Source organism: Macaca mulatta, chromosome 5, assembly GCF_049350105.2.
Source record: "Macaca mulatta isolate MMU2019108-1 chromosome 5, T2T-MMU8v2.0, whole genome shotgun sequence".
In the NCBI taxonomy this organism is placed as follows: domain Eukaryota; kingdom Metazoa; phylum Chordata; class Mammalia; order Primates; family Cercopithecidae; genus Macaca; species Macaca mulatta.
Window position 1 is genome coordinate 79,454,566 of NC_133410.1, and position 17,065 is coordinate 79,471,630.

The 17,065-nt window shown below is 36.8% G+C and overlaps 1 protein-coding gene across 1 annotated transcript in view; it reads left to right on the top strand.

The window, feature by feature from the left end:
* CHIC2 (cysteine rich hydrophobic domain 2) overlaps window positions 1–17,065 on the top strand; it is a 49,004-nt gene that overhangs the window by 16,348 nt on the left and 15,591 nt on the right.

Here is a 17,065-nt window from a genome sequence, read left to right on the forward strand (position 1 = left end):
AGATCGCGCCGTTGCACTCCAGCCTGGGCAACAATAGTGAAACTCTGTCTCAAAAAACAAACAAATATAATTTTAAGATGTTGGTAGAGATATTACAAATTATTACAGATTGAATGCATTATATTTTTGTTAAATTTTTTAAAAATGGTATTTATATGTATAAAAATGATATTTTTTTATTTTTTAAAAAACATGTATTTAAAAAAAATAGAGACAGGGTTTCACTATGTTGCCCAGGCTGGTCTCGAACTTCTGGGCTCGAGCAGTCTGCCCTCCTTGGCGTCTCTAAGTGCTGGAATTATAGGCGTGAGCCACTGCACCCAGCCAAAAATGTTATTTTGTTAAGATGAAAATGAATGAACAGTTTTTTTGTGGCTACGTTTTGATAACCAGTAAGAGTAGGAAGTATGGATGAGCTAATTCTCTTTGTCCCTTGATTTCTGTTACAAAATAGAAGATACATTCCTACTAAAAGTTTTTAAATTGGTACATTCTATTGATAGGAAGGAGTTAATGCCTTTGTAATAGAATGACTTTTGTGATATTTACTTCAATATTTCTAATATTCCTTTTTTCTAAAAATGGTTATTTTTTTCCATCGTTCTCACCAGATTACCTTTACACCACAGAACATTTTTTCGTCTCTGGATCCACAGTTGATTTTGTTGCTCTTGTAGTTTGGATCCCCTCACTCCCTTCTGCTATGTGGGCATTTCCATTGTTTCAGTGCCTGCTATGTCTCACTTGATTGGTAATTGCTATCAGGTAACCCAAAAAATCGTAAGAGTTTTAATACTGTAGATACCTTTGAGATCTGACTTTTTTGTTTGTGCTTGGTTTTGTTTTGATACCCTTTTTTTAAACCTTTAAATGAGTAGCATAAGATACTGCAGTGTTTGTACAGTGTATTTAGAAAATAAAGGTAAATGAGTTAAACTTTGCATTCTTATCAACTTGAGATCCTTTTTGAAATGCCTTCATTAAATTCCTTATGTGAGATGTAAGATTGACTTTTTTAAGCTAATTTCATCTGTAGTTTCTGAAAGTACATTTCATTTAGCATTGTAGTGTTCAGTCTAAGGTCTCTCTTTGTATTTTATATGACTAGATGGAATATTTATTTGATACATTTAATTTTATACGGACTACTATCCAGGGAGCATAAACAAACATGACTTGCTTTTTAAAAAAGGCATACATATCTGTGTCTTGGGTGTACACTGTTATATAACCATGGTAAGAGTGACACTTCATGCGTGTGTGAAGGATATTACAGGCCCTGGAGAAAGAGGTGCTTTGTAAGATGGGGGCAAAATAATTTGGATTTTTTTCCTTTTTTTTTTTTAATTATACTTTAAGTTCTGGGGTACATGTGCAGAACGTGCAGGTTTGTTATGTAGGTATACATCTGCCATGGTGGTTTTCTGCACGCATCAGCCCATCATCTACATTAGGTATTTCTCCTAATGCTATCCCTTCCCTACCCCACAACCCCGACAGGCCCTGGTGTGTGATGTTCCCCTCTAGAGCAGGGATTTTTAATGTTTTATTTGCCATAAATCCTTTTGATGGTTTAGGGAAGCCTATGAATACTATCTTAGATGCTTCATATATATATTTAAAAATATTTAATGTATTCTAAATGTATAAGGTAAAATACATGGGATTACAAAGGAAACCGATTATATAAAATATAGTTATCAAAATACTAGAAAACTTCAGTGTGATTTATAAATATGTTTATTAATGCATACAAAATAAGATAGCAACAGATCCATGGTAATAATATGATAGGAAGAATCTGTGATTTCTTTAAGTGATGAAGGTACACGTCCTGTTTAGTCTATTGCAGTTAGTTACATACATGTATGACCTAAGGAAATGTAATGCATTTCAGTTAGTGGTTAAAAAGATGTGTTTTCATTTCACTCACTTTCACAGACTGCCAGAATTCTGTCTAAGTACTGCATGTCAAGAACCCTCGATTGAGAGGCATGAGATAAAAAATTGCCAGCCTGTGAATTTCTGTTTTCTTACTTGTGATGTGAAATCCTTTTATATGCTTAGAATGGTCTCCGACTCTAAGACATATCAGGACCAAAGGCATACTTGATACGCAGCTCAGTGTTTTTACTTTCTTTTCTTTTTTTTTTTTTTTTACTTTCTTGATATTATTCACTGATTTGGAAAACTGCAGTTCTGTCTTGCCTTTAAAATCCATCCCCTCACAAGGTCAGGAGATTGAGACCATACTGGCCAACATGGTGAAACCCCATCTCTACTAAAAATATAAAAATAGCTGGGCATGGTGGCACGTGCCTGTAATCTCAGCTACTTGGGAGGCTGAGGCAGGAGAATCATTTGAACCACGGAGTTGGAGGTTCTGTCTCAAAAAAAAAAAAAAAAAAAAAAAAAATCTATCCCCAACTTAGTGCCCTCTTTTTATGATCTGTTATTATTCCCAAGACCTTGTTTTTATTCTGTTCTATTATTATTATTGTTACTATTTTTTTTTTTTGAGACGGGAGTTTTACTCTTGTTGTCCAGGCTGGAGTGCAAGTGGCATGATCTCCACTCATGGCAACCTCCTCCTCCCAGGTTCAAGCAATTCTTCTGCCTCAGCCTCCTGAGTAGCTGGGATTACAGGTGCCTGCAGCCACACCCAGCTAATTTTTTTTTTTGAGACGGAATTTCACTTTTGTTGCCCAGGCTGGAGTGCAATGGCGTGGTCTCAGCTCACCATAACCTACACCTGCCCAGTTCAAGTGATTCTCCTGCCTCAACCTCTGGAGTAGCTGGAATTACAGGCTCCCGACACCACGCCCCGCTAATTTTTGTATTTTTAGTAGAGACGGGGTTTCACCATTTTGGCCAGGCCGATCTCGAGCTCCTGACCTCTGGTGATCTGCCTGCCCTGGCCTCCCAAAGTGCTGGGATTACAGGCGTGAGCCACTGCGCCCAGCCTGTTCTATTATTTTGATTGTTTTTTAGACCTGCCAAATTGCCTTTTTTCTTAACTATCTTTGCCTATTTTTGAAAATTGTTTTTTAATATACAGTAAAATTTTTGTATACAGTTCTGTGATTTTTGATAAATGCATAGAGTTTTGTAACCACCACCAGAATGATGATGCATAACAGTTTTCCGTAAAAAACTTACTTGTGCTGTCCCTCTGTAGTTGAACCCTTGTCAACTCTTAAACCCGGCAACCAGTGATCTGTTGTCTATCCCTACAATTTTGTCTTTTCTAGAATATCATATAAGTGGAATAAAATAGTATATATAACTTTTTGAGTCTGGCTTCTTTCATGTAGCTTAGTGCATTTGAGATTTATCTATTTTCTCTTATGTATTAATAGTTTATTTTTTTTTATTGTTGAGTAGTATTCCATTGTATGGATGTATCACAGTTTGTTTATCCATTCATCACTTGAAGACATTGAGTTGTTTCCAGTTTTTGAATAAAGCTTGCCATAAACATTCACATGCATGTTTTTGTGTGAACACAAGTTTTCATTTTTAGGAAGGGGATTGCTGGGTTATATGCTAAGTGAATGTTTAATTTTATAAAAAAAATTCCAAACTGTTTTCCAAAGTGGGTGAACCATTTTGCATTCCAGCCAGCAATGCATGAGAGATCCAATTGCTTAGCATCCTTGCAGGACTTGACATGGTTAGTTTTAGAAATTATAGTCATTCTAATAGATATATAGTAGCATCTCATTGTGGTTTTAATTTGCATTACCATCATGAGTAATGATGTTGAGCACCTTTTCATGTGCTTATTTGCCATTTGTACACCTTCGTTAAAGTGCTCATTGAAATATTTTGCCCATTTAAAATAGTTATTTCTTGTTGAGTTTTGAGAGTTCTTCATATAATTCTGAAAATAAATCCCCTAGCAGATATGTGCAAATATATATTTACAGTCTGTAGCTGTCTTTTCATTCTCCAACAATATCTTTGGCAGAACAAAAGTTGTTCCTTTTGACAAATTCATCACTTTTTAAAAAAAAAAACAGATTGTACTTTTAGTGCTGTATCTAAGAATTTGCCTCAACCAAGGTTATGAAAATTTTCTCCTATGATCTCTTTACTTTGCTTTTAGGTGTGTGACCCATTTTAACTCAGGTTTTAATATGGGTGTGAGGTATGGGTCAAAGTTTTTTTTTTTTTTTTTTTTTTTTTTTTTGCATATGACTTTCTAGGTTTTCCAGTACCATTTGTCGAAAAGACTATTCTTTCTCCCTTGAATAGCCATTGTACATTGTTAAAAATCAGTCAACGATACCTGTGTAGGTCTCTTTCCATACTCTATTCTGCCCTATTGATCTGTATGTCTATCTTGATTAAATATCACAATGTCTAGTTTACCGTAGCTTTTTTTTTTTTTTTCTGTTTTAATTAAAAAGGAGACAGGGTCCTGCTATGTTCCCCAGGTTGGTCTCGAACTCCTGGGCTCAAGCAATTCTCTCATCTCGGCCTCCCGAAGTGCTGGAATTACAGATATGAGCCACTGCGCCCATCCTACTGTAGCTTTACAGTAAGTCTTGAAATCAGGTAGTTTGAGCCTCTCAAATTTTTTCTTATTTTTCAAGATTGTTTTGGCTATTGTGATTTCTTTACCTTTTTGTATAAATTTTAGAATTAGGTTGTCAAATATCTATAAGAAACACTGGTATTTGATTGGAATTACATTCAATTTACAGATGAATTGGAGAGAATTGACATCTTAACAATATTAAGTCTTCCAAACCAAGAATATGACGTAGTCTCCATGTATTTAGGTCTTTGACTTTTTTTTTTGTTAGAGCTTTGTAGCTTTTTGCGTAGCATATAGATTATGCTCATGTTTTATTAGCTTTATACATAAGTATTTCTTTGGGTTTGTTGCTATTGTAAATGGTAATTGCTTTTTTAATTTTGATTGCCAATTGTTCACTGCTAGTACATAAAATACAATTGATTTTTGTATATTAACATCATGTCCTTCAACCTTGCCAAACTCGCTTATTAAATTCCAGGAACTTTTTTGTGGATTCCTTGAGATTTTCTACACAGATAACTATGTTGTCAGAAAATAATGACAGTTTTATTCCCAATCTGTGTACTTTTTCTTTTCCTTCCCTTTTTCACGGTGTAGGACTTCTAATAAAATGCTGAATAGGAGTGATGAGAGCAAACTCCTTGCTTTATTCTTGATTTTCTCTGTTTTTCTGTTTTCACTTCCATTGGTTTTTTTGTTTTTATTATTTCTTCTTGATTTGGACATAATTTACTCTTGTTTTTTAGTTTCTTAAGGTTGAAGTCATTGATTTGTCATTTCTTTTTTTCTTATATGAGCATTTAATGCTCTTTCCCTCTAAAGCACTGTTTTGACTATATCCTACACATTTTTATATAGTATTTTTGTTTTGATTTGTTCAAAGTTTTTGTGATTTTCTGTCCGACTCGTGGATTATCAAGAAGTTTGTTTAACCTCCAAATATTTGGAGATTTACCAGAAACTTTTCTGTTACTGATTTCCAATTTAATTTTATTACTGTTAAAGCATATACTTTGTGTGATTTCAGTTCTTTTAAATGTGTTAAGTTTTATTTTACGGCCTTGAATACAGTGTATTTTGGTAATGGCATGTTCAGAACTTCTATTTATATTTTACTAGCTTTATTGAAGTGCAAGTGACATACAATAAACTGCACGTTTAATGTATATTATTTGATGAGTTTTGTCACATGTATACACTTGTGTGCATCAAGATAGTGAACATATTCATCATTTCCAAAAACTTCCCTGTGCAAGTGCTGATCTGCTTTCTGGCACTATAGATTAGTTTGCATTTTCTAGAGTTTTATCTAAATGAAATCATACAATATGTATTCTTTTTTGTCGTCTTGTTTTATTTTTTATTTATTTAATTTTGAGATAGGGTCTCATTCTGTCACTGAGGCTGGAGTTCAGTGGCGTAATCATGGCTCACTACAGCCTTCCCAGACTTCCCAGGCTTCACTCATCCTCCCACCCCGGCCTCCCAAGTAGCTGGGGCCACAGGTGCACATTACCACGCCTGGCTAATTTTTGTATTTTTGGTAGAGACAGGGTTTCATCTCTCAAACTCCTGAGCTCAAGCAATCCACCTACCTCAGCCTCCCAAAGTGCTGGGATTATAGGCATGAGCCTCCATGCTTGGCCGGCCCCTTTTTGTCTTTTACTTACTGTGATTTTGAGATTCAACTATGTTGTTGCATCGGTAGTTCATTCCCTTTTATTGCTGAATAATGTTTATTATATGGATATGCCATATTTGTTTATTTACCTGTTGATAGACATTTTGGTCTATATAAATAAAGCTGCTGTGAATATTCTTGTTCAGGTCTTTTTATGGACAGACACTTTTTTTTTTCACTTGAGTAAAAATTACTGAGTGGAATGCCGTGGTCATATGTCATGTGTATGTTTAGCTTTCTTTTTTTTTTTTTTTTTTTTTTGTGGTGGTGGTGGGACAATCGTGGAAATGCATTTAAGGAACTGAGAAACTGCCAAAAGTGGAGGTACTATTATTTTATGATCTCATGGTATTGTAGGATAGATTCTGTTCTGCTACATCCTTGTCAACATTTAGTATAGTATTTTAAAGAGTTTAGGTATGTGTCCCCTCTATATCTCATGTTGAAATATAATCCCCAGTGTTGGAGGTGGGGCCTTGTGGAAGGTGATTGGATCATGGGGGCAATACTTCATGGCTTTGTGCTGAGTTCTCTGAAGATCTGGTTTTTTAAAAGAGTGTGTCACCTCCCCCAACCCCCTTGCTCCTGCTCTGCCATATGAAATGTCTGCTGCCTTTCATCTTCCACCATGATTATAAGCTCCCTGAGTCCTCCCCAGAAGCTGAGCAGATGCCAGTGCCGTGCTTCTTGTATAGCCTGCAGAACTGTGAGCCAATTAAACCTCTTCATTATAAATTGCCTAGTCTCAGATATTTCTTTATAGCAATGCAAGAACAGCCTAACGAGAGATTTTAGTACCACTCTGTTGATAACTGATAGAACTAGTAGACAGAAAATCCCTGCAAATATCAGCCAACTTAAGCGAATTGACATTTATAAAACACTCTAACCAACAATAGGTAAATACACATTCTTTTCAAGTACATACAGGTCATTGAGTTAGTTCTTATTCAAAGTAATTAAACAAGTCAATAAATTTAAAGGGATTCAAAACATACAAAGTAAGTTATCTGACCACAATAAAAGTAAATTAAAAATCAGTAAATGAAAAATCACTAGAAAATCCCCAAATATTTGAAAGCTAAATAAAATGCTTCTAAATAACTCATTGGTCAAAGAAATCAAAAGGGAAATTTAAAAGCAGAATGAATTAAATGAAGATTAAAACACAAAATGTCAACATTTGTGTGATACTCCTACAGCAGTGTTCAAGGAAGGAAATTTATATCACTGAAAGTCTACACTAGAAAAGAAAGCCTCAAATCTATGACCTCTGTTTTCACCTTAAGAAATTAGAAAAACAAGAGGAAATTAAATCCAAAGTAAGGAGAGGGGGAAAAAAATAATAGTGGTCAGACTGAAACCTATGAAATATAAAACATAAAATCAATAGAAACAAACAGTGAAACCAAAAACTGATCTTTGAGAAGAACAAAAAAATTAATAAATCTCTAGCCAGAGTGGGGAAAAGAGAAAGAAGAGATAAATTAACAATTTTAGGAATGAAACAGGTGACGAGACTAAGAGGTTTTAAAGATAGTAAAAGAATGATTAATGAATACTATAAACTGTATGCCTATAATTCAGCACCTTAAAGTGGACAAATTCCTTGAAAAAGAGAAACTATAAAGCTTAACCAAGATAAAATAGATGACTTGAAAAGTCCCATATCAATTAAGTAAATTGAATTTGTAATTGAAAAACTTCCAACAAAGAAAATTCCAGGCCCAGATGCCTTTACTGGTATATTCTTACAAAATTTAAGGAAGAAATAATGCCTATTCTACACAAACTCTTCTAGAAAATCAAGAGAAAAGAACTCTTCCCAGCTCACTTTATGAGGCCATCATTACTCTGAGGCCAAAACCAGACAGAGATATTATAAAAGAAAAGACAGAAGAATGTTCCTCATAACATAGATATAAAATTTCTAAACAGACTTTTAGCCTATCAAGTCCAACAAAAACATGAAAAGAAAAACACACATGGCCAAGTACATTGTCCTTCCCAGGAAGGTAAGTAAGGTTGGTGTAACAACCAAAAATGCAATGAATGTAACTCAACATATTTCTAAACTAAAAAGAAAAACCACACGACAATCTCTAAAGTGGCAGAAAAGGCATTTGACAAAATCCAGCATCTATACTTGATTAACAGTCTCACAACCTAATAGAATAAAACTTCCTCAACCTGATAAAGGACATCTACAGAAACCATACAATTATAATGAAAGTCTGAATGCATTTCTTCTAAGATCAAGAACGAACCAAGAGGATGTTCTCACTACTACTAATCAGTGTTATTCTGGAGATTCTAGCCAGGGCAGTAAGGCCAGAAAAAGCAACAAGTATAGTAATAATACTGTCTTGATGGGCAGATGACATGTTTGTCTATGAAGAAAATTCAATAGAATCTTTAAAGAAACTCCTAGAACTAACAGGTGAGTTTAGCAAAGCTGTACCCTATCAACAAAAAATCAAAAATTAAAATGAAAAAATACAATTTTTAAATAGCATAAAAATACTAAGTACTTACAGAGAAAGCTGAAAAAAATATATAAGACACATACACTAAAATCTACAAAATATCACTTAGAAAAAAACTTAAAAGACTTAAGTAAATGGGGGAAAATATTGGTTCATGTGTCAGAAGAGGAAATTTTTTGTTTGTTTTGAGACGGAGTTTCACTCTTGTTGCCCAAGCTGGACTGGATTGGTACGATCGTGGCTCACCACAACCTCTGCCTTCCAGGTTCCAGTGATTCTCCTGCCTTAGCCTCCCGAGTAGCTGAGATTACAGGCATGCGCCACCACACCTGGCTAATTTTATGTTTCTAGTAGAGACAGTGTTTCTCAGTGTTGGTCAGGTTGATCTCGAACTCCCGACCTGAGGTGATCCGTCCGCCTCAGCCTCCCAAAGTGTTTGGATTACAGGCATGAGCCACCGCGTCTAGTGAGGAAATACTTTTAAGTGGCCAGTTTCTCCAAACTGATCCATAGATTCAGTGCAATCCAAAGTAAATTCCCAACAGGACTTTTTTTTGTGTAGAAATTGACAGGCTGATTCTAAAATTCATATGAAATACAAACAACCTACAAAAGCAAAACAACTCTGAAAAGGGAATACAAAGTTGGAGAACCAAAACTACCCAATTTCAAGACATAATTATAAAGCTACAATACTCAAAGTAGTGTGGTACTCGCATCAAGATAGACAAACAGATAAACAGAAGAGACAGCCAAAAAATAGACCCCTTTATGAACTGATTTCCCCCAAAGGTAGAAAGGCAATTCAGTAAAGAAAGAACAGTCTTTTAAAGAGAGATAATTGGTAAAATTAAATACCTATACATTTTTTGAAATCCTTTAATCTATACATTAAACCGTATTTTAATAGAAAGTTTAACTCAAAATGTAAAACCTAAACCTATAGAACTCTAGAAGAAAACATGGGAGAAAAATTCTTGTGACCTGGGCTTAGGAAGAATTACTAGGTATAACATTAACAGCACGATCCCTAAAAGAACACCAGACAAATTGGACTCCATAAAAATTAAAAATTTCTATTTTTGAAAACTATTGGAGGATTTAAAGACTAACTACTGACTGGGAGAAATCTTTGCAAAGCAGATATTTTTATCCAGAATATATAAAGAATTCTCAAAACTCAACAATAAGAAAACAATTCAAGAAACATTGAGCAAAAATTTAGAACAGACACCTCACCAAAAAAGATACATAAATGAAAAATTAGCATCTTTTCAGATGCTCAACATCACTAATCATTAGGAAAAATGCAGATTAAAACCATAATGATAACATTGCATACTTATTAGAAGGACTGAAATTAAAAAGACTATGTTAGTCTGTTCTTCCATTGCTATAAGGAAATACCTGAGACTGTATAATTTATAATGAAGAGGTTTAATTGGCTCACGGTTCTGCAGGCTGTACAAGAAACATGGCACTGGCATCTGCTCAGCTTCTGGGTAGGACTCAGAGAGCTTATAATCACAGTGCAAGATGAAAGGGGGCAGGCATCTCATATGGCAGAGCAGGAGCAAGGGGGTTGGGGGAGGTGACACACTCTTTTAAAAAAACATCTTCAGAGAACTCAGCACAAAGCCATGAAGTATCTGCCCCCATGATCCAATCACCTTCCACCAGGCCCCACCTCCAACACTGGGGATTACATTTCAACATGAGATTTAGAGAGGACACATACCTAAACTCTTTAAAAGACTATACTCGGTGTTGACAAGGATGTAGCAGAACAGAATCTATCCTACAGTAGTGTGAGATCATAAAATAATAGTACTTCCACTTTTGGCAGTTTCTCAGTTCCTTAAATGCATTTCCATGGATTGACTGTAATTGTGGGTTTGTGTATTTATTCATGCAGCTTATGCTGTATGTATTTTGGTATTCTATAATTAGGTATATAAATTTTCAGGATTTTTGTGATTGACCTCTTTATCATTATAAAATTGACCTGTATTTTTCTCTGAAATTTGCTTTGTCTAATATTCATAGTCATTCCATTTCTTTTGATTGATGTTAGCATGGTATATCTTTTTCCATCCTTACACTTTTTTAGCTCATTTGTACCTTTTATTTAAAGTTTGTTTCTTATAGGCAGTGTTGGGTCTTACTTTTTTATTCAGTCTGACAATCTCTGCCTTTTAATCAGGGATTTTGACCCATTTACGTTTCTTGTGATCATCATTATGGCTAGGTTCATCTTTCATTTTGCTGTTTTTTCCATCAGATTTTTAATTTACATTTTTTTCTCATTTTTTGCCTTATTTTCGCTTTTCTTTTTTCTTTTCCTTTCCTTTCTTTTCCTTTTCCTTTTTCTTTTTCTTTTCCTTTTCTTTTCTTTTTTTTCCTTTTCTTTTCTGTTTCGTTTCGTTTCGTTTCGTTTCTTTTTTCTTTTCTTTCTTTTTTGAAACAGAGTCTTACTCTGTCTACCAGGGTGGAATGCAGTGGCTCAGTCTCAGCTCACTGTAACTTCCACCTCCTGGATTCGGGAGATTCTTTTGCCTCAGCCTCTTGCGTAGCTGGAACTACAAGTATGCGCTACCATGTCTAGCTAATTTTTGTGTTTTTAGCAGAGACGGAGTTACGCCATGTTGGTCAGGCTGGTCTCGAACTCCTGGCTTCAAGTGATGCATTTGCCCCGTTCTCCCGAAGTGCTGGGATTACAGTCGGGAGCCACCACACCCGGCCTCATTTTTTGCCTTCTTATTTATTTATTTATTTATTTATTTATTTATTTATTTTAGACAGAGTCTCACTCTGTCACCCAGGCTGGAGTGAAGTGACTCAGTTTTGACTCACTGCAACCTCTGCCTCCCGGGTTCAAGTGATTCTCCTGCCTCAGCCCCCTGAGTAGCTGGGATTATAGGCATGCGCCACCACACCTGGCTAATTTTTGTATTTTTTTTTTTTAGTAGAGATGGGATTTCACTCCTGACCTCGTGATCCACCCGCCTCAGCCTCCCAAAGTGCTGGGATTACAGGTGTGAGCCACTGTGCCCGGCCTGCCTTCTTATTTTTGAAAATAATAATTAGTAAGGTAACATTCATGTAACATAGCCATTTAAAAGTGAGCAATTCAGTGATGTTTAGTATATTCACAGTATTGTGCAACTCCCACCTCTATCTAGTTTCAAAACATTTTCATCACTCCACAAAGGAATCACACCCTTACCCATCAAGCAGTTTCTCCCCATTATTCCTTCCCTGTAGCCCCAGGCAACCACCAATCTGTGTTCTATCTCTATGGATTTATTGATTCTGGATATTTCATATAAATGGATCATACAATATATGACCTTTTGTGTCTAGCTTCTTTCACTTAGCATAATTTTTTGCAGGTTTGTCTACATTGTAGCATGTATCAGTACTTCATTTTTATGGTTAATATTCCATTGTATGTATATCTCACAATTTGTTTATTTATTCATCCATTGATGGGCATTTAGGCTGTTTCCATTAGCAGTTGTTGCTGTTAACATGGATGTGCATGTATTTGAGTACTTGTTTTCAGTTCTTTTGTGTATATACCTAGAAATATGGTAATTCTGGTTTTCACTTCTTGAGGATCCAGAATAGTGTCCTCGTGAAGTAAGACCCTCCTGGGTACTCTGATGAATTATAGCATCTTCTAGTCTTGCTGGTGGAAAGAGACACTATGCTAGAATTTTTATTTTTTATTTTTTATTTTTTGTAGAGATGGGGTCTTACCATGTTGCCCAGGCTAGTCTCGAACTCCTAGGCTCAAGCAATCTTCCCACCTCAGCCTCCCAAAATGCTGAGATTATAGGCATGAGCCACCATGCCTTGCCTTACACAGGATCTTATCTGCCTCTAATAGTTTCTTTACTTGCTCAGTACTCACCTTGATATTCAGTAAGGACTATCTGCAGATCCTGGAGTTCGTTCTCTGTTCAGCACTCTCCTCTGGTACTGTGCTTTGTGACTTCTAGCTGCCCCAGTCTTCCTATTCTTTCACTCTGTCTTTTTAACTTAGGGAGTCCCTAGGCTTTGCCTGGTTTCTCCATCCATTCATTGTGGCCTAGAAGCTCTAAGTCAGTGAGTTTGGGAAATTGTAGGGCTTGTCCAAATTGTTTCTGTTTTCTCAGGGATGACTGTCTTTCATTTTCCATGTCCTGAAAACTATTTCAGATGTTTTGTCTTTTTTTGATTGTTTCAGATTAGAAGGTAAATCTGGTGTCCATTGCTACATCTTGGCTGAAAATGGAAGTCTAAATATCCTCTTTTTATAGAGATGCTCTTGACATATAAGTACCCTGTTAGGTGCCAGGGATAGTATAAGTCTCTACTAAGGCTGGGCGCGGTAGCTCATGCTGGCAGTCAGCACTTTGGGAGGCTGAGGTGGGTGGATCATGAGGTCAGGAGTTCGAGACCAGCCTGGCAAACATGGTGAAACCCCGTCTCTACTAAAAATACAAAAACTAGCCAGGTGTGGTGATGCGTGCTTATAATCCCAGCTACTCGGGAGGCTGAGGCAGGAGAATCTCTTGAACCCGGGACACAGAGATTGTGGTGAGCTGAGATCATGCCACTGCACTCCAGCATGGGTGACAGAGTGAGACTCCATCTCAATAAATAAATAAATAAATAAATAAATAAATAAATAAATAAATAAATAAAATTCTCCTCAAAGAGCATATAGTCTATTTGGAGAGCTGGCTACAGGGTAAGCTTGTAGGCACTTTTCTTGTTTTTCATGAAGTAGCTCTGATAGCAGAAGACAATAAAGAACTACAAAAATCAAGCTATTTTTTATTAAAATTTGACGTTATACCTAGCAGCAGAGAGATAGGTTTTAGAGCTTTGGAAGGAATTTAAAAGATTTCATGTTAGGAAATTCAGGCCTATGGGCTGAATTAGGTTATAATTTACCTAATTTGTCCAATTGATTGATAAATGGTAACACTATCCAAGCATTATTATTATTATTATTATTATTATTATTTTTTGAGACGGAGTCTTGCTCTGTGCCCCAGGCTGGTGTGCAGTGGCGCGATCTCGGCTCACTGCAAGCTCCGCCCCCCAGGTTCACGCCATTCTCCTGCCTCAGCCTCCCAAGTAGCTGGGACTACAGGCGCCCACCACCACGGCCGGCTAGTTTTTTGTATTTTTTTAGTAGAGACGGGGTTTCACGGTGTTAGCCAGAATGGTCTCGATCTCCTGACCTTGTGATCCGCCCGTCTCGGCCTCCCAAAGTGCTGGGATTACAGGCTTGAGCCACCGCGCCCGGCCATGATATGCTAGAATCCTTAGAAAATGTGTTTTGTCAACAGCTGGCTGACATTCATTTCTCTGTAAATATTTAGAACATAGTATTGGTGTCGTGGTTTATACAAAGATTTGCACCTATCTTCTTCTGTGACCTCAGTTTTTAATATGAGATACTGTATTTTTCAATTCTAGGGTGTCCATTTGCTGTTTTTTAAAATAGATTCCAGTTCTCTTTTGAAATTCTTCATTTTTTTTATCCAGCTTTCTACTTTCTTTTCTTGAACACATTAATCATAGTTTTAGAGTAACTTGATTATTCAAGGCCAATAGCCTTGTTAGTGGCTTAGATAACTTGTATGTCATAGATATGTTATTTGTCTGAGGATAATATTTGTAAAAAAGTTCTGACTTATAAAAATTTTTCTTTACAAAGTCAGGAATGGCCTTGAAATTAAGAACAAAATATAATTGAAGTGAAACCATTAAGATTTTAAAAATAAGGGAAGAAGGGTGGATTCAGTGAAGTGACTGCATTAGTCAAGAAGAGAAAGGCATAACAGTAGACAAGAAAGAGAAGTAAACAGATTAAAATGATACTTAAAAGACAAAAACTCAGAATTTGGTGTACTAGGAAATAAAAAAGGTGAAGGGCAGAGGAGGAGGTATATAAAGAATTATTATCTCTATTTTCCAACTTTGTTTAGTAGATGTATACTAGGGCCATTCCTTTATTTGTCTCAGGATAATATCTGTAAAATATCCATAACATATCTGTAAAAAAAGAAAAGTTCTTGATAAAAATTCTATTTTTTTTTTTTTTTGAGACAGAGTCTCATTCTGTCACCCAGGCTGGAGTGCAGTGACACACTCTCAGCTCACTGCAGCCTCCACCTCCTGGGTTCAAGCAATTTTCCTACCTCAGTCTCCCAAGTAGCTTGGGCTACAGGTGCACACCACCACACCTGGCTAATTTTTGTATTTTTAGTAGAGATGAGGTTTCACCATGTTGGCCAGGCTGGTCTCAAACTCCTGAGCTCAAGGGATCCATCCATCCACCTCCGCCTCCCAAAGTGTTGTGATTACAGGTGTGAGCCAAGGTGCTTGGCCTACAAAAATTGTTTTTTTGTGATAGTATTATAATAGTTCTGTAGCATGATGAAAAGAACAGGAAATTGAAGGACATTTAATCCTGGTTTCAAATCTGAGCTCTACCATTTCCCAGTACAGATTTACATTTCTTCACCTCTGTAAGCTTTAGTTTTTATATGTAAAAAGAAAGTAGTCCAATCTGCCATATAGGCTTGTTGTGCACATTAAATAAGGTAATAAAAGCAAGACACTTAACACGGGATCAGACCCAAAGTGAGGATCCACAGATGCTGGTTCCTTATCTCTTCTTGTTTCTCCAGTTGTCTGTTATCATCCATCAGCAGGTGATTTTCTTTTACTCCTTTCTTCTTGCTTTTAAAATAATTCTTTTTTTTTTTTTTTTTTTTTTTAGACAGGGTCTTACTCTGTTGCCCAGGGTGGAGTGCAGTCACACGCTCACTGCTACCTTAACCTCCCAGGCTCAAGTGATCCTCCCACCTCAGCTTCCCAAGTAGCTAGGACCACATGTGTGCACCATCACACCTGGCTGATTTTTGTAGAGATGGGTTTTCACCATGTTGCTCAGGCTGGTCTTGAACTCCCAGGCTCAAGTGATCTGCCCTTCTCAGCATCCCAAAGTGCTGGGATTACAGGCATGAGCTATTGTGCCCGGCCTTTACCCCTTTTCTACCTGTTGGCCCTAAGTGTCTCATGTGTCCATGTGAAGAGACCACCAAACAGGCTTTGTGTGAGCAACAAGGCTATTTATTTCACCTGGGTGCAGGCGGGCTGAGTCCTAAAAGTGAGTCAGCTGGGTGATGGGATTATCATTAGTTCTTACAGGTTTTGGGATAGGCAGTGGAGTTAGGAGCAATGTTTTGGGGGCAGGGGGTGGATCTCACAAAGTACATTCTCAAGGGTGGGTAGAATTACAAAGAACCTTCTTAAGGGTGGGGGAGATTACAAAGTAATCTCAGTTAAGGTGGGGCAGAAACAAATCACAATGGAGGAATGTCATAGTTAAGGCTATTTTCACTTCTTTTGTGGATCTGCAGTTGCTTCAGGCCATCTGGATGTATACATGCAGGTCACAGGGGATATGATGGCTTAGCTTGGTCTCAGAGGCCTGACATTCTTGTCTTATATTGATAAGAAAAACAGCATATAATAGTGTTGAAGTGTTGGGGCAGCAAAAATTTGCAGCAGGTGGGGAGATGGTATGGAGAGATAATGGGCAGTGTTTCTCAGGGCTGCTTTGAGTGGGATTAGGGGCGGCCTGGGAACCTAGAGTGGGAGAGATTAAGTTGAAGGAAGATTTTGTGGTAAGGGGTGATATTGTGGGGTTGTTAGAAGAAACAATTGTCATATAGAATGATTGGTGATTGCCTGGATACTGTTTTGTATGAATTGAGAAACTAAACAGAAGATACAAGGTTCGAATAAAAGAAGGAGAAAACAGGTATTAAAGGACTAAGAATTGGGAGGACCCAGGACATCCAATTAGAGAGTGCCTAAGAGGGTTCAACATAATTACTTGCTTGGTTGGTGAGTGTTTGGGCTCTATCCTTGAGTTTTTTTATGTTGTCATATACCAGGCCAGATTGATTTAGATAAAAACAACACTCTTCATTTAAAAATATACAGAGTCCCCTTTTTTTTAAGCAGTGAGTAAGTTGGGCCCTCGGTGATTTTGGAGGAAAGAGAAATGCAAAGCCAGCAATTGTTTGTTAAAGAAGGATTAGAAATGGCTAGGAGAGAGTGAGTGAGATTGATAGTGTGTGGAGATAGCTGAGGAGAGGTAGTGGGTGGCATAAGAAGGGAACGACAATAAGAGTAAGTATAAAAGTAAAGAATAGGACTTCATCAGGGTAAAAGTATTGGAGTGTGTCCTGTTAGCAAAGATAATGTATCCACTGCAAGAGGGAGTCAAGAGTGGCGAATTAGGGATAGATTTTCACGATGGAAAGGCAATGAGAGGTT